At 40.1% G+C, this 27,449-nt stretch overlaps 1 long non-coding RNA gene across 1 annotated transcript in view; it reads left to right on the forward strand.

Moving 5' to 3' along the window:
- Nucleotides 1-27,449, forward strand: part of LOC125696446 (uncharacterized) — a 108,795-nt gene that overhangs the window by 73,500 nt on the left and 7,846 nt on the right. The window lies entirely within an intron of this gene.

Consider the following 27,449-nt stretch of genomic DNA (forward strand, 5'->3'; position numbering starts at 1 on the left):
CAAGTCCAGTATTTTGGAAGCTTTTTTTCCTATTTAGTTTCTTGTTACCATTTTCATAGAAGACAGTTCTTTGACCTCTCTCCTGTTCTGATCTCCATCTAAATATCTGATCATGACAAATTAATGCTTTTTTTTGTGTATCTATGTTATCATTTAGCATACGTCGTCATTTTTCCCTCGTAGGCATTTATTCTCTGCTATTTGTGGATAGCATTCATATCTCTTTGAATCCTTTGTTTCACATCTTTTGGAAGTAAGCTGTTAATTTCCTTAATTATCCTAATGTCCTGATCTAGTTTCAAATTATCTTCCCTTTATCTACCTTTGAATATGAATGCCTAGAACCATCCTGCAGATGGATGCCTATGGCATCTATGATGTGCATGCTGTCACTGATACTTTCCTATTTCTACTTGAAGCACTGTACCTGATAACAACTGAAGAGTGCACACATTCTTTCACTAACTCCAACCTTCTGTCCTCTGTGAATAGCCCAGGCCTTTTTCCTTTCCATCATCTCCAACTAATGAGTTCTCAGCTTAGGAAAGGGCTTCTTGTTAGTGAACTGTAAGTGCAAGATGATTCCACTTTTGTACTATGCTACTTGATTCAGTATCTGCTGTTCCTGCTCTTGAATTCTCATATTCTCATCACAATATTCTGATACTCATCTTTACAGATGACATCTCTCAGCAAGCATCATAGATCACTGTTGTTTTTAACTGAAGTTTTTATTTGAAAATATGAGTCATGAGTGGTTCCCACTGATTCTTAAGGTACAGCAGCAGTCAGCCCTGTTTCACTCAAGAACTTCCTTTTTAAGCTCAGACCACTTTGTTCCTTGCACTAATCCCTATCTTCACCTGCTTTATAAACATCACGTGGTGTTTCATCAAATGCTTTTCTCATGTCAAGCTTGATGAAGACACTGTGTTTCTTTCATCTAGAAAATCATGTATCAAATAAAGCCAGTATTAACATAGAGCAAATTCACTCTGAATTCTATTTCAATATCTATCCCGAAGATTCTTTTTATTAAGCTGCCTTCTTGTGAGCTGATTGTAGGAATTCAAAGTGGAGGTACTTTAAAAAATTCTGGAAAGATGTTCAAGGGTATTAAGATGATGGAAAGTTTTCTGAAGGGCCTCTAGTCCATTACTGTTTTATCTCTGTTATGCCCTGCTTATTTCATGCTGTCACCTAACCATGCCCTCAATCGCTGACACTTCCAAGGGCTCTCTTTTCTTTGTTTGCTTTTGCTATTGGTACTGTGCACAGGCCTAAATGTCTCCTCACAAAAAAAGCTCAATCATTCACTTCAAAAATTTCTCATTCATTTTTGAAATACTGATGGTGTTATTTCATCTTTCCTCTTATAGTCTGATAAAGCTTTGCTGTCAAATCTAGGTTGCAGAAAGGCTGGAAGTCATGATTCCTTAGAATGGTACTAATGATTTATGAAATAAGAGCCCAATTCTCTCATTCTTCACAGTTTACAACTTATTTAGATTTTCAGATGAAGTATGCTTTATTGTTTTCTATCATTACCACATGGACATTTGTCTGCGTCAAAGGCCACAGACAACTAGAAGAATATTAGTTGATTACCTACTTAGAAGACACTTGGTTGTGAAATACTGAAGTGATGGGCTTTTTTGTTTGTTTTTTTCCCCTTTTTTGTTTGTCTTCGGTTATGCTTTAAAGTGAAACATGGACATAAATAAGTCTAAAACAGCATCTGCCCAGGCTGTGCTTTGCTTTATCTCGGGCTCTATGCTCCTGCTTTCCTGATCTCCTAAATTCATTCTTTATTGCAAAAGCACGAATGTTAACTCTACCTTTCATTTCAGTCATTCTATTTCAGCAGATTTACCTTTCTGAATCACTAACTGAACTCAACAAAAGGTTTTTATCTGCTGATAAATTTCCATCTGAGAGATTTAAAGTGCCGGATGACATTAGCTTCAGCTCAATGATGTTATTAAATTCTCACCTTAAATCTCACCTACAGAAAGCTCTTGTCAAGTCACATGAACAAGATGATCACATTAGTCATACTACACAAGCAATGCACTTATTTCAGTAAGTTCACCTATATTCAGACTGAAGTTTGATCTGTGACAGGATTCTTCATACCTAACACAATGTCGTCCTTTGCTTCAGTGTTTTTACTAGTTATTTTCTTCCCATTGCAATTTATATTCTCTTTATTCTGGAGTATGCATTTCTCAAGATCCTTGCTGCTTTTGTGAAACTGAGATCAGCTACAGTTATAAAAAAAAACACGCTTAGTTTATGCATTGCAAAAAATTTCTTCTGCTCGTAGTTCAGTTTGAAACTAACTTTACTCTTCTGAAGTACAATTTTCATAGCCTGGCCTCTGAACTATAAAATGGAATTGACATGGCTGACATTTTGCATGTGAGAATTTATGTAAAGATTGACTTATGGAAAGTTTAAATACACTGCCTGAAACACTGGTGAATTATGAATGATTAAAATTGTGTTTATGATTCTTATTTCATTTCTGGCTTCTCTTAACCCAGTAATATCCAGATAGTTTGGGACAGATAGATGTTTTTATGTGTGAGTGTTGATCATGAAGGAAACCAGTGCCACTGACTAGATTTGGGGATTAAAATGCTTTTATCTGTGGATTAAGAACTCTGTGAGCCAGTTTTAGAGGATGTTATGAAACAGGAATTGGCTAGCTACAGAACTCCTAATACACTTATGTATTTTTATAGCCTAAATCATCTTAGTATCAGAGCTCTTCAGCAACTTGAATGTACCTACAACACTCATGCGAATTAAAAGGGTTATCTCATGATTCTTTAATGGGATAACTGAGGTGCAAAAAAAAGATTAAATGGCGAATTCAAAGCCAGTAAGAAATCTGTAGCAGACTTGGAGCTAAAACTGAATTCTTTGGGTTGCAGGCCATTGCCTTGAACACAGCGCTGCTTCCTCCACCTTACATAACAGTGTTACTGAAGCCAGCAGCACACCTCCAGAGTGCCCTGAGAAAGGCAGAGGAGCTCATTAGGCAAAGTGGGCAGCCAGATGACAGTCCTATGTATTTTCATGTTGCTAACTTCCTCTTTATAGCATCAGAGGGAGCTTTACCATCCTGTATGTCTTATCCCTTCTGGTAATTAAAGAGATTTGTAGGTACAATTATCTACATCTTAGAGTTGGGGAAAAGGGGAAGTGACGTGTGTGTGTAGTGCTGTAACATGGATCTGTGTCAGAGCAAGAAATGGATATTTTCAGAAATGGACTTTGTTTTTTTCCTGAGATCATGCCATGCCCCATCCAGTGGCCCCAACCCCATCTCTGAAGGAGATCCCACCTCACTCATGTGGAAAACAGCAGCAGTGCCCAGCAGCACAGCAGAGGGCTTGCAGTTAATTAAGATTTGCAGAAGGTCTAAGAGAGGAGCTGTTTGAGTAACGAGGGCTATTGTTGCCTCAGAGAACAGTGACAGCCCTGCTCTCCCATATCAACAAATCTGGCTGACCAATCTCCTGTTAGCATTGGCATGTGTTCCACACCAGTGACATTACAGTGCAATTTTGCATGACTCAGTAGCACAGAAGTCATATACCCATGTCTTGTCTGTGCACTGACAGTATCAGTTGCATTCTGTGCTGAACAAAACAAGATGTATGCATGTACGTACGTATGTATTTATCTATGTATTTATTTATTTAAAATGTTATCAATTCTGAGAAACGCAGAAGGGAATGTCCTGAGATCCCCTGAGCATTAGGAGATGAGCCTTTGTGGTGCCCGTACAAGGTGTGTGCTCAGAAGACTGTTTTCTCCTTTGTCCTTTTTCATCATCGTTAACTGTCCTCTTGTAAGTAAAATATTTGTCCATTGCTTCTCTTTTTCCAGTTACTTTCTGGTATATTTTTCCAGAACTTAAAATGTAATAATGCTGTAAATCATTTTGACACGCACCACTGGCTCACTGGGTATCATTTCCATTGGCCTTGGGCTTCTTTGATAAAAAGTGCGCTTCTTACAGATCTTCACTTTGTCCTTTGTATCATCCACTGGCCCAGTGGTCCCAGCCCAACGTAAATATTTGGGACTTGTCCCTCTTTCCTACCTTTCTGTGTTTCTTTTTGATTATTATTTTTAGATTCTAATCCCCTCTTCTTTTTTTAACTCTCTATCTTCTTTCATCCAGATTCCACCTCTCTTCTTTTTCCTTTTTTTCAGTCCTAATTATTTATTTAATAATATATGTATGTATTCATTTTCGGCTCCTTTTTTACAGCTGTTTTCCTACTCTGTCTGGCCTGTGCTTTGGGTTTGGTGAGTCAGCAACCTGATTGTTGTGACAGACACAAGCCTCTGCCCAATGGTGCTGTGTGGAGTGACACATGGCTTGACGTACCACCGGTCTCATTTGTGTAAACTTTGCCTTTCCACTCTTTTGTGTATTGCTAGTTGTTGCCGCTGACATTCTCTAAAGCTTTTTTGACTTAATGTACTAACGTTTATTTGCAACCCCATCTTGGCCAAGTTTTATTTTACTCTTTTGCGTGTAAAATACATTGCTCATGAAAGCAGAGGCTAATAGCAGATGAGAACGAAACCCAGTAAAAGCAGGTGTTATGTAATTTGTCACCGCATGACTCTGCTAATGCATCTTTCGTCCAGAACTGCAGTACCCCTGCCATGTTTTAAAGTGCAGGAAGATAAGCGTGCGTTGTACCCTGGAGTGCCTTCGTCTATAAATGTAATTCAGAAATATGGGAAACAGTGCTCTGAATCTGATGGCCTTTTTCAACACAATTACAGAAACAGCGTGAGATTAGGAACATTGCAGCTAGAGTGCACAGAACAAACAGGAAGTTGGATGTGCAGGATATTAATTCAAGCCCAGATAAGATTCTGACTAAGAGGGTTTTGTTTTTAATCCTAATATGATGCTTGCATGATAGCAGTTTTCCTGAGAAGGCCTACTGGATGCCAGTGCTCATCTGTAGAGCCCCATTTAATGACAAAGACACCTCAGGCTTTTGAATGGGCCTCTATAGACTTCAAAGATATGGATCTAAAAAAATGTTGAATATTTAAATGATTTGACTGCAGGTGAAGACATTTTACTCTGGAAAGACTGCATGCAGTTTGAAATATAACGAAAGGGACAACATGAAAAAGAGTACTTTCTCTCAGGAGGGAGATAGAAAAAGCATTCAATCCACCAGTCCCACACTTTTGTCTGTCTTTGTTCTTCCAGTATAACCTCCTGGAAGGTGCCAGGAACCTCTCTTGAACGCTCATTGTCCTCAGAATCCTGTTGGTATGGATGGGAACTGAAAACTTCTGATACTGGAGAGGAGAGGTTTAACTCTGAGGGGCTGCAGAATAGAAAATGCATTGCTGTTCCACAACCTCCAGGTGCACGTAAGGTAAAAAATGGTTGGACTGGCTGCTAGGAATTTTTTCAGCTGTTGAACAACAAATCGTTGCTCTAGTTAACCCCTTGAGACCTCACTGAATAATCAGAGCCTGTAATATAGCCTGGAAATCAATAATCCCTGGTTTTATGTGTCTGGAAATTGGAAAGAGAAAGTTGGGCAAAGCAAGCGTCAGCATGCACACCTTTTCACAGGGAGTAGGTAATCTCCAGCATTTCACCTGTGTAGAATCAGACAGAGCTTTTTTCTCATTGCATTCAACAGGTGGGTGCTGCTGCATGTGAGAAGCTTGTCTCCTATTTGGCCTTCTGTTTCTTCCGGTTATAGAAGCAGTTTGTGTGAATAGGCAGATGGAGAAATCTCAGTTTATTTCCAACTTGATGCCCTTTGATCTCACCTGTTGGAAATATGACAATGAGTTACAACACCAACTCAGGAAAAGGTTTTGTGGCAGGCAGACATTGCAAAAATTGCCAAGTGCAGAGAGAGTCCTTTGATCTACATATGTGTGCAAATGAGTGTTCATGCAGCTGGATGGCAGCTCTTTGAAATAGTATCAGCTCAGAAACTTTGCTCGTTGTATATTTATGAGATGCTGTGAAATAGTCATTCACCTTTATATTAATGCTGTGCGAATTTTTCACTCCCACCATTTTGTATTCAGCAAATAGTATGAGAAATAAGATACTTTTTTTGCAGTCTCATGGAGTAAGTTTCTCAGGACTGGTAACCTTTCAAGTGTTGTATCAGTAGCAGATGCTGGACCTGGTATTAATTAGCATTAATGCTCTTTTTCTAAAAGTACCGACCAGACTCTTTTTCTACAAAGAGCTGACACTGTGTTCCCCAGGGGAATCTTATCATCAGCCCCAAGGGAGGCTCTGCAATTTACTTTGGTGTAAGGTTTGTGGTCCTCTCATCTGCTAAGCTAAGCAAGGCAAGTCTCCCTTTTCTCTCACACACGTCAGTATCACAAAGTCTTCCTTAGGAATGCTGGTCCCTCACAGACAGTGAGGTCTGTTGCACATAACGTGATTGCAGACGTGTACTAGTAGCAGAAGCACCACATGACCCTCAGCATGAGCAAAGCCTAGGATACATGTTCAGAGCCAGTTCAAAAACACTGACACAGAGAGATCCTGTCTGTCTTGTACTTTGGAAGGATTTTGTTGCATGTTTGGATGACACTTTAAAAGGATTTATGCAGAAGAAGCTGAGCCTGCTGACTTTGTCCCTTCCTCAGCTACTTGGTAGTGCCATCCAGATGCAGGGGCTCATTCTGTCATTTGTTCTGGCTGTGACTATTTCTGACCACAGAGAATGTCTTTAGCCTGCTCTAGTGAGACAGCTGGAATGGAGAAAGGGCTGGAGCTAAGCCTTCTCTCAGACTTGCTCATTGCAAAGAGAAGGATGCTCCGAACTCCTAAAAGTTCCTCCATACATTTCTGCCTCAATCAGTTCTTCACGTTTCCCCACAATGACTATTTGTCTTCTTTTGCTGTGCCAGATAATCCCTATGCTTAGCAGTGAGGCATGCTTTTTCAGGCTATTCTTAATTAATATCTTATAATCTGTCAATAATTAGTGTGCAAATCAGAAAGAATAATGTTGTTGAGGCTGAGATCTGCTGCCTGGCAACAGTGGATGTACATATCGATTATATCACAAAATTAGAAGCTGGAGAAAGGACTGATCTGTATGACATTTTGTAAGATGATATAAATGGGCACACTCAACAAACACTAGATTTATGTGAGGATATGAATGATACATGTCTGAGGAAAATATATTATCTCTCTTATGAGAGTGCAGTTAATACCACATATCAATTAAGTATAGTTCATTAAAGCCTCTGGGTAATCTTATTTTTGGACTAGATCAGAGGAGCTCCCTTTAAGGATTGACAGAGGGGTTATCTCAGTAATGATATCTACTTTTTCATGTAACATCTCTCATAGGATGGTCTAAGTGAAGTAGCATCTAGACTGTAACAAAAATAACCTTTTCAGCCTGAAAGTAATAGTATTTTATTATGTTTGAAGTGGTTGCATCAGATAGGTATATTGAGACATGCCAGTCATGATGGTAGCGCTGATATGATAATAGTTGGATTATGCACTTACTAACAGTCCTCAGAAGAGAAATTTTCCTTTTTTCATGTTCACTGAATGTTGTTTTTATCTAAAGCACTTCAGCTGTATAGATGGAGTGGCTTAGAGAAAAGGAGGTGGCATTTTTTTGCTTCTTCCTGCTCTGGTTAAAATATTCGTATCTTTAGAGGTACAGTTTTCTAGAACTTGCTAATTGTCTCCACCTTTCGAATCTCACATGCTGTGCTTGAACTAGATGTACCAGCACTTACTATTATCAATGCTAGCTCTTCAGCTTACAGACAATGTCTGCAGGAGAAAAAGAAAAAGGGGATTTGCTGCTTTGGAATCTCCCCATCTTCCTCCTCCTCAGAATTCCCTCTAGGTGAGAGATCATTGAGAAAATGATGGTGAGAAAACACGCTTACTAAGTGGTGCCATCCATGCAGGCCAAGTGAGGTCCTGTAGGAAGCAGTGCTGACAGCTACCTCTGTTGAAATGCTTGGCACTGTTACCCACCTCTTCCTTACTCACCTTCTCTTTCTACTTCCCTTCTGCCCGCTGTGTGGAGCCTTGCTCACTGTGTGTGTATTGCAACGGCTACAGCACTCCAAAGCTTCATGCTACCGAAAGTATGTCAGGTTTCTGGTAATGCAGTTCAGCTAATCCTTGTTCCTATCCGGGGTTTTCTGTTTCAGAGGCACTCAGGATAGGAAGCCATGCCAAATACAGTATAAAGAGAGAAAACTGGCAATGCAGCCTTACTGAAGGTTTATTTCCCACAGGCCGTTCATACCATCATGCATGGTGCTTGAGTTTTCTGCTTCCCACAACTCTCCCCGAAGCCTTTTGGGATCCTCAGATATCTTTTTCTAGTAATTATTCCACTTTAAGGATTTGGGTCTGTTATTTTCCACCTACCTGTGTTAATTGGGCGAGCAATCAAACTCCACATCCAAAGGCAAAGGATAATTTGTGGAAGTTTAGAGACTTGAGGGAGAGATTCAGAATGGCATAAAAGCAAATCCAGTGTGTACAACATGAGTCAAAGTAGAGCCATTTCCAAAACCCAGCTCTAAACATCCCTATTAGCAAAGCTTCTGCATTCTACTTAAAGGGTTGGCAGCCATGTAGCTGGCTTCAGATATATAAAATGTGATTGTATTACCTGCCTTGCACTGTAACTAGCATGGCTCCTTGTGGGGCCTCAGCGCACAGCAGCTGTCAGCTCCAATGGCAGAGATGATGAGAGAAAAGTGAATGTCACGGGGCCAGCCTCGGGACAGTGCCCAGCTTGCTCTCATTTTGAGGGTAGCTCTGACTCAGGCTTCTGCTGTGGGGCTTTGAAGTAGCCCTTCCAAGGCACAAGGAAACTGGCAGCTACCTGAAGATAAAGGAGGTTAATTTCTTTTTTGCGCTTTCCTGGCAGCTCTTCTGCTGGTCACACCTGATGGTTTGTTTTCAGGTTTATTTGCTGCTGTGTCCATATGAGAATCGGATGTTTTCCTTGCTGAAGTGCTGCCCCTCGCTTTAGAGGAGAGTAAACTAACAGGCTATTGAGCTCCACTGAGACAGGCAGACTCTTCCTGCAGCCCTTCCTGAGATTCCAGCCCCAGCTGCTGCTGATAGTTGTCACCACCTGAGGTCTCACTGAAACCTGAGTTCTTTATCCCTCACACATACAATTAAATTAAGCCAGCATGGTTCCCCAGAGAATGCATGGACCAGGAGGGGGCAAATAAGACAGGAAAGAGGAGAAAGTGAACTAGTTCTCTCTTCCATTTATACTTTTAACGAGATGAAGTAAGAAAGGCACATTTAATAGAATATCTCACTACAGCTTTTCAGCTTTTGCTGAAACACCTTTCTGTGAGGCTGGGAGAGACTTCTAAGGCTGCTGTTCTGATTAAGCAGCATGCTACTGAAAGGCAGCTAATTAGCAAAGCCACAGCACTTGGGCTGTTATGGTACGTTCAGTTGTTTCATATTGGGAAATTGTAGGAGCTGTGAGCATTGCTCAGTCTGTTTTTCAAAATGCTTCCTTTTCTTCAGGCTGGCCAATTACTTCATTTCGTGGTTCATTCCAGTTCACATCAATATCCTAAATTTTCACAGAATGCATATAATAATTTGCAGGACCAGCATGGTTTGTGTAAATGTTTCATCTCTTACCACCTTGTGTGCCTATGTCACCTTTTTTTCCCCTGCTTGCATTAACTGGACATCTACCAATGCTCTGTGACCAAAGGCAAGAAATCATCTTTTGAAGTCTTGCCTCTATTGGAGGCAGGAACTTTCAATGACATAAAATCATTATTGTGCTCTGTTCAAGTGATTTACAGTTTTCCAGATTAGTTTTTCAAATTTATATATTTGAGCCAATACAAAAATAATGCAACTAAAAAGCCATAAAATAAATGAGCATGCAGTTACGATACATTCATTTAGAGATGCCCAGATCTTTACACCATGCAGTTATGCTGAGTATGGTAAATTCTTACTCTAATCTCCTTACTGTGCCTTTCTCTGCTTCTTCTTATTGTACTTTTTTTTCATCATATATGTCTTAAGAGCAGAGGGACTGCTATTCATCCAGTTTGGCACCCATGCAACATCAGAATCAGATGACTACCTGGTAGACAGTCTGAGTTATTCTGTGATCTTCCTACATGTCTCATCTGGTCCTCTGCTGTTTATCTTAGGGGTCTTTAGTAGCCTTGAAATAAAAGTAGAAGAGTATAAACAGTAAAATCCTTTGCTACTGAAAACATAAAACAGAAAAAAACTTTCCAAGAAGGATCTGTGTTCCTATTTTATAGATAGGGTCTTTGAGACATGACAAAATGATCCAACCTCGGTCACCCAGCAGGCAAACAGCCAAGAAAAGGTGGAGACACAGGTATCCTGAGCTCTGATATAATCCACTTCCCGCTAAAATACAGTGCTTTTGAGTCCCTGCAATCTGCAGAATGTTGGTTTTTTTTCCTTACTTAGTAAGGAGCAGAAGCCACATAGAAATCTGTGAGAGCAATCCTGCTGAAGGCATTGAAAAAGCCTAGAGACGCAGGGAAAGGCTTACTCTTTTCTTCCTGCAGTGGTAAAAGCGAATAAAACGATAAAATCCCCCCTTTCAAAATAGTTAATATATGGAAGTGTGAAAGGATACTGCCTGATGCAAAAAGGCAGAGATACATGAAAAATGGGTAACAAATTACATGTGGATGCTATGTATTAAACTCAGAGTATTGTAGACTTGAGGATCAAGACAGTTTTGTCCTAGATACATGTGCTGATTCACTGAGAAAATGTGCAGTGTTAAATCACTGTGTCATATTTCTTACCCATGCTGGGGTTAGACTGGAGGTTGCAAACTGGGCTGTCAAAACAGCACATGTGGGATCCCAGAAGTGTGAAATCTGGCTGTTTTAAACACACATTCAGAATCTATCTTCACTTTAAAAAGAAAAACCAACAACTGGGAGGGAGGTGGGAGTATATAGCAAAGATCCCCCTGCTGCTCGTTGTGTTTTACATCTCTGTTTCCCTTATTATCCCCTTCAGATAACCATCTGAGACCAGGTCCCAGATCAAGTCCCAGACTTTTGGAGTGACCCCAAAGAGCCATCTGTATACTTTTATTTGATATTTCAAGAACCCTAAAAAAGATATGCAGGAAGTATCCACCACGCTGCAGCCTGTAACAGGCACACTGCTATGTTTAACATTCCCACTGCATTGCTGTAGATGTTACAGTGGACAGTGCCAGCAATATGCAGAGTACACAATTTCCTTTGATACCTTTTGGGGGTAGAATTAAGTAGAAGGATTTTCTACTACTGTCACACACACAGTTCTTATGGTTTTCAGTGTCATTTTGGTCTCAAGAGGAAGCAGGATGACTGAAGCGAATAACACTGTCATGATGTTTTCAACCTTAGTTATTTATTTTTTAAGACTGCTTGGATATATCAAGGTTTAAATGAATACCAGTAGCTGAACAAACTTGTCTGGCACAAAGAGGAGCTGCATTTTAACTGCACAACTGAGGATTTGTTGAACTTGGACCTCCAATTTCAATAGTTGTTTTTTTTCTCAAAGAAATCAATAGGCCGTAAGTATGAATAATAATAGGTCACAAATACAAGTCTTTTTTAAGGCATTACATCAATACAATGTGAGTGAAGGCTGCTGACTTATTTTGGCAACAGGATCAGTTTTAGTGGAACAAGTCTGCTACAAGACATCTCACCTCTCAGGCATCGATTAGCCTGTTGCCCACGTAAGCAAAAATAGCAATTTAATGTGCATTGAAAGGTGAGCCAGTAATCTCATTGAATTTTCAAAATCTTCAGTTTCCCAAAGCATTACAAAAGGTGCTTCTACTCTTGTGTCTTATTGCTGTTGCTAACAAAATTGGATTTGATGTGCAGCGAGGCTGTTCTCTTCAAGCCAGCTGTGCTGTCGGTGAGACAGATGTGGTGCAGTTTGCATTACACTCCTTGTCCAGCCTTGGATGGGCAGCTTGCATGGGCACTGGGTGCCTGGAGCATTCCTGTAGAAGCTGTTATGTTTGACATTTCTGTAACCTCTTGCTGTCTGTTTCACAAATTGCACAGTGGGATGTTGTTGCTGGTCTTGCAGACTCTAATAGGAGATGTAATTTTAGTTTTTTAAATTACATTTTAACTTATACTTCATATCTTACTCCTCCTCACAAGCAAATGCATAGTAATATTATATGTTTGGCAAATGATGTTGCAGCTGAAACCTCTACATGCAGCATGAAACAACTATTTGTGCTAGATGAATGGATGATTATTACCTCTTTGTTTTCTTTTTCATTATCCTTTTGAATTAAAACCTCCTTGCAAAACCATTATCCTTGTTTTAAACAGCTCTCTATATTAAACGTCACTGCCTCTTCTAGTGTTTTTTCCTTTGTTTAGATTCAGTTCTAATTTCCTTTTATTCCAAACTCTTTTTTCCCTTATTGTTTCATATTTGTGCATCTTCTTCATAAATTCAGTATGTGCATACTCCATTTTGTTTCTCAAGTACAGATAGGCCAAAAAGTAGCAGGAACCTTCTCTAAAAGCTGTATTTACAGCTCTAGTGGCAAGCACTCTCCTCCTACACTGAAAAGCTGTGAAAAACTGTCAAGATGTGACTATGCATAACAATGCTTCTGACTGCTGGAGCTGATTTATTTTTTAACCATGGCTTCATTTTGTCAGCTAGACCAAATACAGTGAGAAAGAGTTACAGAATCATAGAATCACAGAGCATCCTGAGTTGGAAACAACTCACAAGGATTATTGTGTCCAACTCCCCACTCCCAGCAGGACCATCTAAAATTCAAACCACATTTCTGAGATCTTTGCCCAAACTCTGTTGAACTCAGGCAGACTTGGTTCAGTGACCAGTTGAAATCTACTAATAAATCCCAGCAAAACAGTCTTCCAAACTACTTCAAATTGCAGCATCTCATACTCACCTCATTCTCTGCAGTGCTGTAAAGAGTGGATATACAAGTACCAAGGAAGGTCAGTGATGTCTAGGTCTAATTCCTTGCTTTTCCAGTTTAGAAATGGTCAGGAAAGATCCCCCTACATGCAGTAGTAGTTGGTAACCTCCAAAATGCACCACAATGTCACTTGAGACCAGAAACCATGACGTGCCATAGGGAGGAAAGAAGAAAGGGAATGAATGTCATCAGTATCATGGATCTCTGCAGTAGACTGGTTTAGTCTTTTGTTCCTTTAAGAACTTATGCTGAATAAACATATGCTGATTTGTAATATAATACTGCCTCACCACCCTCTGAGTGACGAATTTCTTCCTAACATCTAACCTAAACCTCCTTCCTTAACAATTCTTTAAACAGCCAGAAGTTTGCTCTCTTGAAATTCAGGATCCAGGCTCTACCAGGCACACATTTCTTGAGATCATGAACTCAAACAGGGCATAGTTGCCGCAGCCCAGGCTGCCTCTGATCTTAACCTCTTTAACAATCTCTTTCACGTTGGTGAGCACCACTTCCAGCAACACTTCACCACCAGTGGGTCTGTCCAATACCTGACCCAGAAAGTGGTTGTCAGAGGGCTCCAGGAGGCATCTCGACTACATTCTCTGAATCTGAGATTTTTCCCTGCTGCTTCCTAAAGCAAGCGTTCCCTGACTCTTCTCTGTACTTCAGCAGTGCATCCTCTTCCCCCATAAAATCCAGTTTACAGCACTAGCAGCAGGTTGAGGTAAGATGCGGCAGGTTGAGGATATGATGGAAAGAATTATGTTCTGGTGTCTGGAAATCTGGGAAATAGAAAATAATGTCAGAACAATGTAGAGGGTGGGGTAGTTAAATCATGCAAGGGTTTGAAAAGTTGAAGGGCAGCAGGTGAAGAAGGTGAAAATAAGAAGCAAAGAAGAGATATGAGAGGGATTGAGGTTTTTGGGAGACAGTCACTTTTTCCTACATAGCTAAGAGAGAAGTTGTTCTGAAAAATCTTTTGCTGGGGAGAGGAAGAGGAAAGGGAACACAAGATGAGAGTAGGAGAAAACAGATTTTCCACTGTCATCTTCTGTACACCAGACAAATAAAATACCTTTTGCTTATCTGGAGATAAATGGTACTTAACTACAATTTGTGTAGTGGTAGAATTGCTATGTTAGGTTGGCATATCTGCTTAAAGGTCTGCTTTGGGGCCATTTATTCAACATGGTCTATCACCCCCTGTCCCTTACGGTTCGAGTGGGTTACATGTTCAGCAAGGGCACCTTGTTTCTTAACTGCAGATCTTGATGGAGTGTTTTAGGACTGACTTTAGAACTGCGAATGAACATCATGTGAGATCGGTGTTCTCCTGGGCCTGGCACTGTTCTCCAAGCACTTTTATGTGGTCTGTTGTAGGATCTATCACTTGTTATGAAGAAAGACTCAGATGTCAGAAAAAATACAGGGCAAAGCCAGTTGGGTATTGACCAATCAGATTGATGGACTGGTAGGAAAGCACACAAAGATCGTATTGATGTTATCAGGATAAGGTCTCAATAACTCGAAATAAGAAAAATAATGCTTCAAAGGTAGCTGAGACTTGCTGCAGATGGAGACTTAAGGTCATCTTAGGGTGTGCAGAGATAGATACCTGTGTGAAAAGTGCAAAGGTTTTCACAGTCTATTAAGGATGAGCCCTTCTGTAGAAACTTTCTGAATCCTATCAGCAGCTCATTCGCATCCTGGAGCGTAAAGTCTTGTGTTTGTTTAAACATTGCTCAGCTTAGCTAGTGTAATAAGAGATTAATATCCTGGTGTCACACTGAATAATAGTTGATTGTTTCCTCCCATTTCCAGTCATTATTCGTGCATAAATGAGAAAATCATTCTTGCTTTGTATACAGCCATATGTAGTGTGTGGCCCTGTTCATCCTGGTCTGCTAGTCCATTAAAGGAGAGCAGCACTGAAGGTAGGATGCCTGTGTGATTAACAGTCATCTCCCATTCATTGCTTTTTAGCAATAAATAACACTGTCAAGAAATGAGCAAAATAACTACAGAGATACCTGCTTTTTTTCTTTAAAGATAATAGGAGATACTTTTGTTCTTTCTTTCACTTACAACCTTCATTTTGCTGCACACCTTGAAATGTTAATGTTTCAAGGTGGGAAACACTGATTTTCTGAGCTTGATAGAGGATTTTATGAAACCTGCTTTGGGGCACGGGCATTGTATCAGGGAAATCAAGCTAAACTCAGGCCTCAAATCTGTCTTAGCTCACAAATGAAAAAGATCAGCAGACCTAAGTCCCCAACAGCAGACATTTATTTGCCTTATGAAACTGCTGAGCAGTTGATAGACCTGAGAAATTGGTATGCCACAGAGAGGAAAGGACCAATATATTTCCTAGATGGAAGCTTTGCTGTAAGTATGGAGTATACTTTATAAAATCTCATGCATTTTAGGTAATATATACCACCTTCAGCTGTGTTTCTATGAATGAAGGGGAAGAATAATAACTCTAAAGCCTTTCTAGCTTGTAATGGACGTGTAAGCAGAATCTGGAGGCAACTATCTGCTTTACTCTTCAACTACTAGGTTTACTGTAACTTGAACAGCTAACTCCCCATGTCTTACCAAGCGCTCTGAGCTCCAGTGAGGAAATTTTACAGATCTTGTGCCTGAAAATCACCTTGCATAACACCTTCTAACACGTTACAGCATCAAGTAACAACTGATGTGTGATACACAGAAGTCTCATTGCTTCTTGACTATCAGTGCAAGCAGAAAATTAAAACCACTGTACCAAATACTTGGGCTTCTAATACTTAATAATAGATGAACATGGTTAATGCTTGCTAATTTTGTGCATATGAATAAAAATGCTCAGTGACCACTAGTGAAAAATCTTTTCCTCTTGGACAATGACAGTTGTCCAAGCAACATAGAATCTGCTTTTACAGGAAGGGAGGACCTCAAGGAGAGGTGCTTGGTGATGATGAGCTGGAATATGGAGAGGCATTCAGACCTCCCTTGAAGAACAGTTTTAAGAAGTCCTTTCAGGAGATCCATGTTCTGTTATAAAGAGATCTGTGTACTTAACCATCGCTATCAATAGGCATAAAGTCTTTAAGACCCCAGTGTAAGCTGCACATACTCAGGCCAAGCTATTGAAGACAGCCTCAGTTTGTGTAGCATTTAGCATCTCCCTGCTGGTCACTACTGTTCAGTGCAGAGCTACACAAATGCATTCATTTTCTATCCTCACCTCTTTGTGCCTGCCTGCCTCTTTGTCTCAGGTGGCAGAAAATTTAGGGAAATCTCACCATCTGCCTTGTCGGAACCAAGTTGGGCTCCTTGCAGTGCTTCTTAAAAAAACCCTTCAGAATATATTTCTCACAGGAAGATCACAAACAGGGTTTCACTTGTGAGACAGCAATAACAATTCTTCTTTTGTCTATGTCATATAGCAAGGAGCTGAGTTCTCCTCCCCTCTTTTTGGATGCTTTACCCTCTGCTGATGTTTCTCCTGTTTTTCAGATCTTACTGTGCCAAGGAGAAGAGTTCACTTCTGACAGTGAAATAGCATTTACAGGGATTCACAAAAGAAAACATTTGTCCTTATCTAATTCCAGAAGACGCCAGCTGCACAAAAATGTGCCAACCTCTAGCACAGCTTTTTCATTTGTCCTGTCTTACTGTGTGAATGGACTCTCACTGCTTTTCCTCCTATCCTTTTCCTCCTACCCTTTTCCTCCTGCCCTTGGAATGAGACAGGCAGAAAGAGGTTAGAAAGATGTACTATCTGCGCTCCTTATTTACAGCCCAGAGGGAAACAAAGGGATAACTGAACAAATTACAAAAGCAGATTTTCTGTAACATAACACAGCCAACATGCTTAAAACCAAAAGACGTAGCATTTCGGCAAAGGAGTGGAATCAGATTAGGAAATGAAAACATTTGGGTCTTAAGCTTAACTAAGATTCTGTTAGAGATGAGAATTAACGTAGGTTCCTCCTATGCAGACTGCAGCCAGCTGTGCTGGAAAATCAAGAGAATTGTGCAGTGGAAGCAGATATTCCAGATGTCAAAGAAAGGGGCACTGCATCGACATAAGCCAGCACTAAAGCTGCCCTGGAATGGCAAACAGTATGAGAGGTTATTCAGACCTGAAAGAGAAGTATGATCTCTATTTGGTGACGGAGCTATTTCTGTAGACCAGACAAAAGAGAACCATGATTGAAGTAATGCTATTTTCTGAAACATTGCCTTTGGCGGTGTCAACGATCTCAAGGCAGTGGCAGAGATGAGCAACTTATTTTGCTCTCTTTCAAACTCAATCTGAAGATTGCATAGCATTTGGGAATATGCATGGGAAAAACATAACATACAGGCATAAACCCTGGGTCTAAATCCGTGTCATTTGTGATGAGTGGTGCATTTTCCTGCAGGATTCAAAGTCTTTATTTCCCCACTCTCCCAGTTCTTTCCTTTCTTGTTTGAAGAAACCTTTCTGCAGAATCTAGCTTGTAAATGGTATTAATACGAAACGTTATCTGTAATAATGAATTGGTAGAACATCGCAGCACCTTCACAAGATCCTGTAATTTGATGTGGAGTTGGGTGTATATGTACACTGTGCAAATTTCCACTGCAAGGAGATGGAACACATGAACCATTTGTCCATACTGCTCCTCTAGCATTGTCGCTTAAACAAACCTTTTCTTGTAAGAGATTGTTACATTAAGAGTAGAAAGTAAGTTAAAAAGAGACATTTCACCTGATTTCATCTGAAAGGTTCTTCTAATAAAGTAAAATGAGAGATGGTCAAACATGGCTTTCTCTAAAGCAAAACAAGTATTTACAAACTTATCTGCCGGAATGCTTGCAGGAAGAAGTCTAGCATTTAGTATCCTGGGCAGCTAATCCTCGTCCTTTGAGAGAGATGAATAAATCAATATTACTACAACCACCTTGCAGATGGCTAAACTAAAGCAAAGCTGTCACTCCTTTGAGACTACAGATAGAGTCAGTGCTGTAAACATGCAGTCTTCAATCATGATGCGATGCCTGTTTTGATCTTGAGGAAGGCTAGAGCATTTCTGATGTAAATGCAGAAGAGTTTGATGCAAGAAAACTTGTACAGCATGCTTCATCCTGCTAAGGGCTGATTAAGAATAAGAGAAAGGGTTTTATTTTTTGAGCATGAGTCATTTTGTTTAAACATTAAAATGCAAAATCAATCTTCTGACTATTTAGTCATTATTTCAGAGGAACGGAGATTTATTTACTGTCTCATTCATTAAGTTCCTCTGCTGCCTTTACCAAAAATTATGACATTTTTCAGAAGGTCACAAGGACTTTCTGCACAAACTAGTGTTTCTTCTGCAACACACGCAGAAGACATTTGCTTGCATGATCTATGGACAGGGCCACGGGCCTGTGTGAATCAGAGAGCCCATTTTTTCTCCTGGTGTTGTCTTAGATTGACTTAAGAGTCTTGGAAAAATCATGTTCCTAAAAATTTTTATATGTATATGGCTTTTGTGAGTGGTTAGATCTGTGGAAGGAATAGGCTTTTAGCCAATAAGGTGTTTTGTTTTCCAAAATGCTTATTATGTTAGCAGGAGGAACTTCCTCCCCATTTAAGAACTTTACAGGTTGTTGCAGAGATTCCTTAAACATGATCTAGTTGCACTAAATGAGATCTATGCTATTTTCTTGTTAGAAGCCTGAAACAAATCATGTTTCAGGGAAGATTCTTGGTAAGCTGTGAACAGAAGACTATCACCCAGACTGATGATCAGAATACAGAAAATATGTCCCTGCTGTCCAGAATTCTCCCCCAGCATCATTTTTATCCTAGTTTCTAAGTACAGTGAAGGTCTGGACCAGGACAAGCGTTCCCCCTGCGCTGCTTCTGCCGGGCGGTTCAAAATGGAGCCTCCTTCTCCTGCCAAGCTGAGATCTTTGCTTCTGCAGAGTATGTGGGACAAACCTGTTTTAGTCACTGCAGGGCAAATTCGTGTGCATTTCTCATTGGTTTGTATGTGTACAACTGACTGCAAAGCTGAGATGTATTTCCCACAAGCACAGCATGTTTTCTACAAGTAAGGTGGGAGATTGGGTGTTGACTGCCCTTTCTGTTGATTGCAAGCATGCAAATCTGAATTGGAGAATGTGTTTGGAATGTTTGTCCTATGGAATTTTGCTTGAATTTTAACACCCAAATGTGACAAAAGGGAAGCATGCACAGAGGAAATTGTCTGTGAGGGATATGCTGTGCTTGTGTCTGTTTCCATGTGTTCTATGGTGCTGCCACATATAAATTTTATATATTAGCTAAATGTGGATAAGGCTGTTTGTCTGAAAGGTATAATTTCCTGCATTTTGAGAGACCGAGAATGGATCAGTGTACAAAGAGAATGTACAGTAACAGCCAATCAATTGACAGTTGAGAACCCCACCTACAATTTCTAGCGCATTGGAAAAGCATTATGTATCTCATTATGGGCAGACTATAGGAATAGAGCAATGAAAAAATGGCTAATTACAGATGCTCAAACAGAGCATTTTGTGCAGATAGGATAGGATAATGAAATTAATCAAGCATACGTGTTGAATTAGCCCTCGGAGGTCAAGGAAAAATAAGGAGGACATGTGTGAAACTCTAATCTTCCCAGAAAAACAAGCACACTGTACAAATTAATGTCTGCATCAGGACACTTCGTTAGCCGTTGACAAGACTTTCACACATGCTCATGTCTGCCTAGGTGTATTATATCTCCTTTTTTTCACAAAAAAATTATGGAGTGGGGAAAGAAGCATCTGATCCCTTAAAAAGTACATTTGGAAGTCAACCAAAGAGACCTTGTTATCAGTCTTTTTGATAAAATGCTTAATCCTCCCCCTGCTGCCCTGTCTATTAAGAAAAAAGCAACGTGACAGTGAACTTGGCAGAACAGTGAATCTGGATGTGTGTGAGACTGTAGCACCCCTAACAGCTAAACTACTTGTTTTTGAGAAGATAGCAGAAGGCTCTCCTCCACTTGTATCTATGCAGAGCTTAACCAAGTTTTAGGCCGATGTGCTGTGTTGCTTTTGTCACTGACTCAGGTAGTATCTTCTGGTTTAATTTGATTAGAAAGACAAAGATTTTTTTGTAAATTCTCAAATTATATATCCTGCACATATAATTTTACATCTTTTCACAAAAGATCCTCTGCTAATGCAGAAGACCGCTGTTTTGTCACAAAGAGACCTTTACAAAAGACAAGTTACTATAACAACCAAGTATACCATTTCAACCTAGGAACTGTGTTTTATGCTAGTCTTCCAATTTCTTTTTCTTCTTTTTTTTTTCTTCTTTTTTTTTTCTAAACTGGGTAACATAGAGAGATACTCTAGCAAATATGGGGGTATATAGACATAAAAGGTTCACAGTTTGGACATGTATTTGAGACACATCCAACATTACTAGCACACATGTGTGCCTTCATCTATTACTAAACTAGGAACAAAGATGGAACAGAAAGAAATGTCTCGTTTCTGTACCAAAATATCTACTTTGTTGTCAATCTGATCTTTCCTGAAATCCTGCAGACAATATTAACTAAGATCATCCTTAGACGAACAGTGTTATTCACCTGCTTTTGTGGCTGGGACTCCATCTCTCCTGTCCCATTCTCTGCCATGGCTCCTTGGTGCTGTTGGCAGCTGATGGAAGAGGAGCATTCCTCCATCAACATCATAGGAACTAGAGGACTAACTGAGGCACTTTTCAAGCCAGAGGCACAGGCAAATATATGTAAATAATTTTCTCCCTGATTTCCTTGCAAGTTGCTCTCTCTGAAGTCCTCAAATGTAACTGCCAGTTTGACCCTATAACTCAAATTAGAAACACTCTAGTTTATAACTGATCTGTTTGCTAAGCACTGTGTTACCTTTATAACTGTGTTTTCCTACCTTAAAGAATACCAATAGCCCTAACATGAAGAAAATATTTTAGTTTCAATGCTAAAGCAGGGAAAAAATAACTTCATTTAGGCCACTCAGATTTTAAAAACTGGAGTCGGTCTTCCCTGGTGTCTATTAAATGAACAAAACCCCAACCTTACTGTAGAAATCTGTCAGAACTCTAGATGAAAGGCTTTTTGATGTATGCCATGATGATTGGTGTGGAAGTTGTTGAAAGCAACAGGCATGAAAACACTGGGAAAAATTTTGTCCTCCAGGGCTGCAGTGCACTGGGCAGAGTCTGCTGCAAACTGGTTGTGTTAAAGGAACTTTTCCTGGTCTCTTGAAGCGCAGGTTGAGGCTTGAAAAGCTAAAGTGCCTTTATCCATGCATCTGAACATTTTGGGTGAGTCGTTCCATGTTGAGGTGTCAGCCAGGACTGTGGTCTTCCTTTGTAGCTTGAACAATGCATTTGGAGGGGAGATCACAGATGAAAGAAAAAAGAGTTAGGAAAGAGTACCTAAGAGTCAATCTTTTTGCACTGGGCCATTGTAAGAGGTGTAGAAGAGAGGCACAGTACTCACGGTCAGGCTAGAGAGAGCACGCTTATCAGATTAGCAAAACAAAAGCAATATTAAAGATGTTAAGTCTATGAAGATGCCACATTACCTGACAACTGTACAGAAATAGTGCAAGTGAGGACTAAGTCCACCTAATGAGTTGACAAGGGAGGTGAAAGTGAAAAAAGAGGAAACTGGAGCTGTTTTCATGTTATTGCTGGGAAAAAGGTAAAAACCAAGTGGAGACTTTTGCCAGCAGTATGGGTGAGAAATATTGACATAGATGGGCTGACTGGACTCAGTCAGCACTAAAGAACCCAGAGGAAACAAGACCATAACAAGCTACATACTAGAAACTAAGTAGAAAAATTTCTTAACCAAGGATAATGAGGGTCCATGTTTCACTACAGAATGGCAATGAAACACTGGTGATCCTGCCTTGACAAAGGCACTGTAAGTCTGCATTGCTTTGAGATTTCCTGTAAATAAGGCCAAGTGTTAATGCTTCTCTGCAGGGGATGTCTGTGCACTCTTCTGATCAGCCACGCTCAAGAAAGATAAATTCAAGTTGGAAAAGAAAGACTATTAGGGTAGCTGGGAGAAAAGAGAACTTTATCTTATAGAGATTAAAGGGACATGCTCTCTTTAGAGTAGCAATATTAAAGCTGAACAGGGACAATTGTTGTCCATGTGTATATCAGGAGAGTAAACACTACAGAGGGATAAAAAGCACATAAAGACAGACAACAGTGGTGGAAAATGACCAAAAGTTCTAAACTGGCAAAAGATAAATTAAAGCAAGGTTGCCAACCATAGTAGTTGAACCCATTTTCAAATGGTTATATTATATAATATATATATAATAAACCCAGGGTTTTAAGAAGAAGTTTGCTAGGTTTATGAAAGGAATTATTTGACATGTCTAACGTTTGAATACTGTCTCCAATGGACCAGGCTTGTCTGAGCTTATTCCACATTTCCCGAGCAAATACATGTGTATGTCACCAAGCCAAGATCTCTGCTCTTACCTACCTCTGGAAATATAATAGATTGACTAATCAGAACCAAGGGAAATCATTTCTGAGACCACTTGTCCTGGTTTTGGTTGAGACACAGTTAATTTTTTCATAGTGGCTGGTATGATGCTGTGTTTTGGATTTAGGAGAAAAGTGATGTTGCTAATGTGACAATGTTGTAGCTGTTACTAACGGTGCTTGCACAGAACCGAAGACTTTTGGCTTCTCATGCTGCCCTGCCAGCAAGGAGGCTGGGCAGAGATAGAATCAGGACAGATGAAACAAACAGGCCAAAGTGATGACCCCTTCCATGTGCAGTCATGCTCAGCAATAGAACTGGGGTCTGCTTCTTATTGAGGTCTGGCTGAGCATACATCAGTAGGTGGTGAGCTATTGTGTTGTGCATCACTCGCTTTGCATGTATGTATATATATGTATCTAATATAATAATAATAACAATTATTATTATTGTTGTTATTACCCTCCATATCTTGTCCTATTAATCAGTCTTTATCTCAACCTATGAGTTTTACTTTTTTCTAATTCTCTCCTTCATCCCACAGAGAGCAAATGACTGTGTGCTGCTTAGCTGCCAGCTGGGCTAAACCACAACACCACTGACATGATTTTACAGGAAAGATTGTTGAAAACCAGATTTAGCCTTAGAGAAAGGCAGGCAAATAATGAGAGGAGCTGAACTGTCCAGGAAAAAAAAAAAAAGAAAAAAAGAAAAGGATCAAACATCAGCAAGTAGTGGAAAATGAGTACAAGGCCTTAAGATAAAAGTATAATGGTAGAAAGACAGAGGCAGACAGTCTGAGAATGGAGATGTCTTGATCTAAAGTGAGGGTGAGAGGTAGAATGAGTAAGGCTTGGCCACTACCCAAGAGTCCATAAGTGGGAAACAGGACAGCTTTATGACCTGCTGCTGCTACTGTCCCAGGAGGGAAAGAGCAGCAGAATATAGGAAGGATTGGTGATACTGTAGTCTGAATGTGGTCCTAAACCTGTGCTCCAGTTCAAACCTCATATAAGAGGTTCAAAGAGTTCAAAGCTCATATAAGAGTTATTTAGATGCAAATTTGTTCTTGGGCAAAAATGTTGAATTAATTTCAGAGAGTGATTGAAAAAATGTTGGACTGTGTTATTTCTTGATATGGGCTGAAGCATATGACCTGCTGCACATAGCTTTTCTAACTCAAATTCACTTCAGCAGTAGTCTATCTACCTTTCCAGTGCCAGCAGTTGACTAGCATTGAGATGTTGAGCACAAAAGTCTCCCTGGAAGGTCTCCTAGTTTGTATTTGCAATTGAAGACAGTACTAGTAGGCAACCACAGAATAACACTGACAAGCTGTCAGAGCTACAGGTATCACAGCTCTCTGGTGTGCCCTCCTTTGCCACAGTGACATCCATGGAAGACATCCTCAATATGTTTAGAGAACTTTACACCTATGTCTGCAGCGTAGTCCTGGCAATGCTGATAAGCAGCAGGGCTAGATCAGAGAAAGGAGAGTAGATACTGCTGCTGTAGAAGGAAACTATTTGAAGGCTAGTAGTTTATGCAAGCTGTTAGCAAGATCAGCAGCAGGGCATCTTGCCCAGATAACCTACTGCCGTAGAAGATCTGCAGCTGAACATGATCAAGAACCTAAAGTTTGTGCTGCCAAGACCTCAGTATTTTGAAGCAGAGATAAAGTGATACTTGGAAAACACGTTTTTGGTGGCAGGTGCCCACAGCTAAGACTAACTTTCTACGGTAGTGGAAAGATAGCATGCTGGTATTATCCTCTGCATTTTTGTGAGGACGGTGCCAATGATCCATAGAAACACTGAGTAGGTTGTGATATGGGAGGCAGTTGGAAGATTCGTGCTCCAGGTGTGAACAGATCTCAAGAGAATCTCAATAGGAGAATGTGGTGTAGGTTAGGTTGAGGGTGCAAGACAGGATTCAGTTTAAAAGGATGAATAGGAATTTCAGTGGCGTTAGGAATTAACTTCATTAGGTGACTGGAGTTTACCACTCTTAGAACTTTCTTTTAAAAATTCAGTGTGATTCAAGCTTCTTTCTTTGAACAGGTGTTGGGTTGGTGACTGAACTGAAAAAAATCTGTTTCAGATACAAATTGGATCTGGGAGAACACTTTGGCAAAGACAGTGATCAGCAGGTAAAAAAATATAGAGAGGTATCAGAAATAAGACAGCTTGAGAGCCCTTATCTGGGAGAGTTCTGAACACTGCTGTGCAGTGAGATGGAGCCTAAATAACTGAGATGAAACTTGTTTAGATATTGTATGTTACAGTTAGTCGTAACTGAATTCTTTATTGCTTCACTCAAAATCATATTTAGTGTATTTGGAGGGTCCAATATAAAAAGCCCTTTCTTGAAGGGATGAAATGGAAAAGAATAGGACTTTTTAGAGTTGATTGACATTCTTGTGGTAACTCTTCTGCTGGCTCAGTATTTTGGTCTCTGTGTGATAGCAGATGTGTTCTTAATATCTGGCTTTAAATGTATTCTTCAAAGGCAGCGGGGTAATAGCTCGTTCTGTAAACAAAGTGAATTTGTGCAGTGTTTAATCTATTGCTGCTTAAAGACTTCTATGAAACTCAGAAGCTCCAGAATATGCATCCACTTTGACAGGAGCAATCTGTGCTGTCTCAGACCTGGCTTGGAACCCTTGGAAAGCACTTGGATGGGTGACACGTGGTCAATGTCCAGTGCCCAGGAGCCTTCCTGGGCACACCTTAATGCGCTGGCAGGGCTGTAGCCATACAGGATGATATCCGAAGTGCTTGCGTGGTTTTGGATGAGTTTTTGCGCTTAAATGCCTTGAATTACAACAAAAAAATTTTGCAAGCAAAATGAAAATTTCAGGATTATAGTCCTGTGTACAGCGAAAGGAGGAAGAAAACCCAGCAAACTCTGATAAGTACATTATTAGGTGGTTAATTGCTCAATTTAGTGCTTGGCTGGTAATGAAATCAAATACATATGCAATAAGACTGATTTTACTATTACAAGACACTTTGGGACATTTCGAATAGGCAGGGTGCAACGGTATATTAAACCAAATAGTAATTCTGCATTTGACAATTTGGCTTTGTTAACATAATACCATTTTTATTTTATTGTAGCAGTGAAGAGGGAAACATTTTGATAATAATTTTCTTTCATTATCCATTTATATTACTTCTTCCCACTCAATATTTTATTTTTATTTTTTAAACCAAACAGAAAGCTTTTATAACCAAAAGGGATGAATGAAAAAAAGAAACCCCAATCTGACTAGTTCTGTTTTCAGTATTTAGCAAGGAGGCTGTCGGCACAAGAGAACAACTCCAATATCCATCAGCTCTCCAAATATTCCTGGTATTTTTACAGAAAAATAAAAAATTGACATGATATTATAAAACCTGCATGATAGCAAGGAGTTATTGTGCTTGTGCTTGTGATTCGATGTGGGAGAGAGATGGTTTGGAGGGAATTATAATATCTTTTATTAGGTCAACTGGTATAATTGGAAAAAATGGAGAAGAAGAATGTATAAGATCTTGCTGCTTTTTTCCCTGGCTGTTTCAGTCTGATGTAATAAAAGTCACTGTTATTTTTTTTTTCTCTCTTCAAATCTTTCTTCTTTTGAATCAGAGACTCTTGCTGCCTGTGCAGGTTTTCCTGTGATTCAGTCTTTCTCGTTATGTCCAGCTGTGCCTAGATCTGCCTATTTTCTTTCAGAGACCTACTCCTGTCCCTATGGCTGGATTTTGGCTGATTTTGGCTATCTGCTTGGGTAGCCCCAGGAAGCTCCACCGCCCCAGCTGCTGCTGCTGCCCCATCTCTGCTCTGCCTTGTATTTCCCAGTGTTGGCTTTCTCTTCCCTTTCCCAAATGGCAGACAGAAAAAAAAAACAAAAACAAAACCAAAACCCACATTTTCTGCATGTCCAATAGCTTCTCTGTAATTTCTGTTTCTAACCTGTAGGAAGGAGATGTGCCAGGAGCACACTGAAATGTCCTTTTGGTTATCCAGACTTGCAGATTGAATTTGCTGGGGCCCATCCCTTACACAACTACTGCTGGTCCACTGTCATCTGTAGGGATAACCGTAGGCTAAAGCTATAGCTTGAATGTACCTGTGCCTGATGGTGGGCCCTGCATGCCCACAAGAAAGGAAGCATTGCAAATGGAACTTAAAACCACAGCTGTGTTTCTCCTAAGGCAGAGAATAGCTGCATTTCAACATCCTATCTTACCACTTCAAGTTGCTCTTTTTTCAATGCAGGCATAGTTAGTTCTACCTCTTAGCTATGGTCAGTCATTAAATAAGATGATGTTATTAAGCTAATTAAAAAAGTCTAGCAGGAGAATGGAGCGCAGACTTCTGCGGGATGTACAATTAACCTTAAGTGAGTGAGGAGGGGAAACAGCAAATTAACAAACCGGCTGCCGTTAGCCAGATACCGTGCCCAGCTTTTCACTTGCTGTTAATCAGACAGATTGTTACATGCTTTGGGAAGTTTAGCTGACTTGCCAGATCAGCACAAAACAGAAGCTTGCCAAAGAGATCACACAGTGTTTCCAAAAGCATCTGAAGGAATTTATAGCTCGTGAATTACAAAAGCAACTCTTAATTAGTCCCCAGAGGCAGTTGCATGAGTAAAACTGAGAACACTGCCTCGTCATATTTGCTGCCTTCTCACCATTTTCATACGGAAGCCTGATAATGAATGTTCTCTAACAATTGGAGCTCAGGGACCTGTGGCTAATAACATTCCTGAGCAAACAGCATCCTGTGTCTGCTGTGCTGCAAAGATCGGTTGGATGTCACTGTGTGTCGATACTGCCACAGCCATAAGCTGTGGTTAAGCTGAAAGGTTCGGTAGCAACCAGGAACATCT

The sequence above is a fragment of the Lagopus muta genome, chromosome 7 (genome assembly GCF_023343835.1).
Source record: "Lagopus muta isolate bLagMut1 chromosome 7, bLagMut1 primary, whole genome shotgun sequence".
NCBI classification, from domain to species: domain Eukaryota; kingdom Metazoa; phylum Chordata; class Aves; order Galliformes; family Phasianidae; genus Lagopus; species Lagopus muta.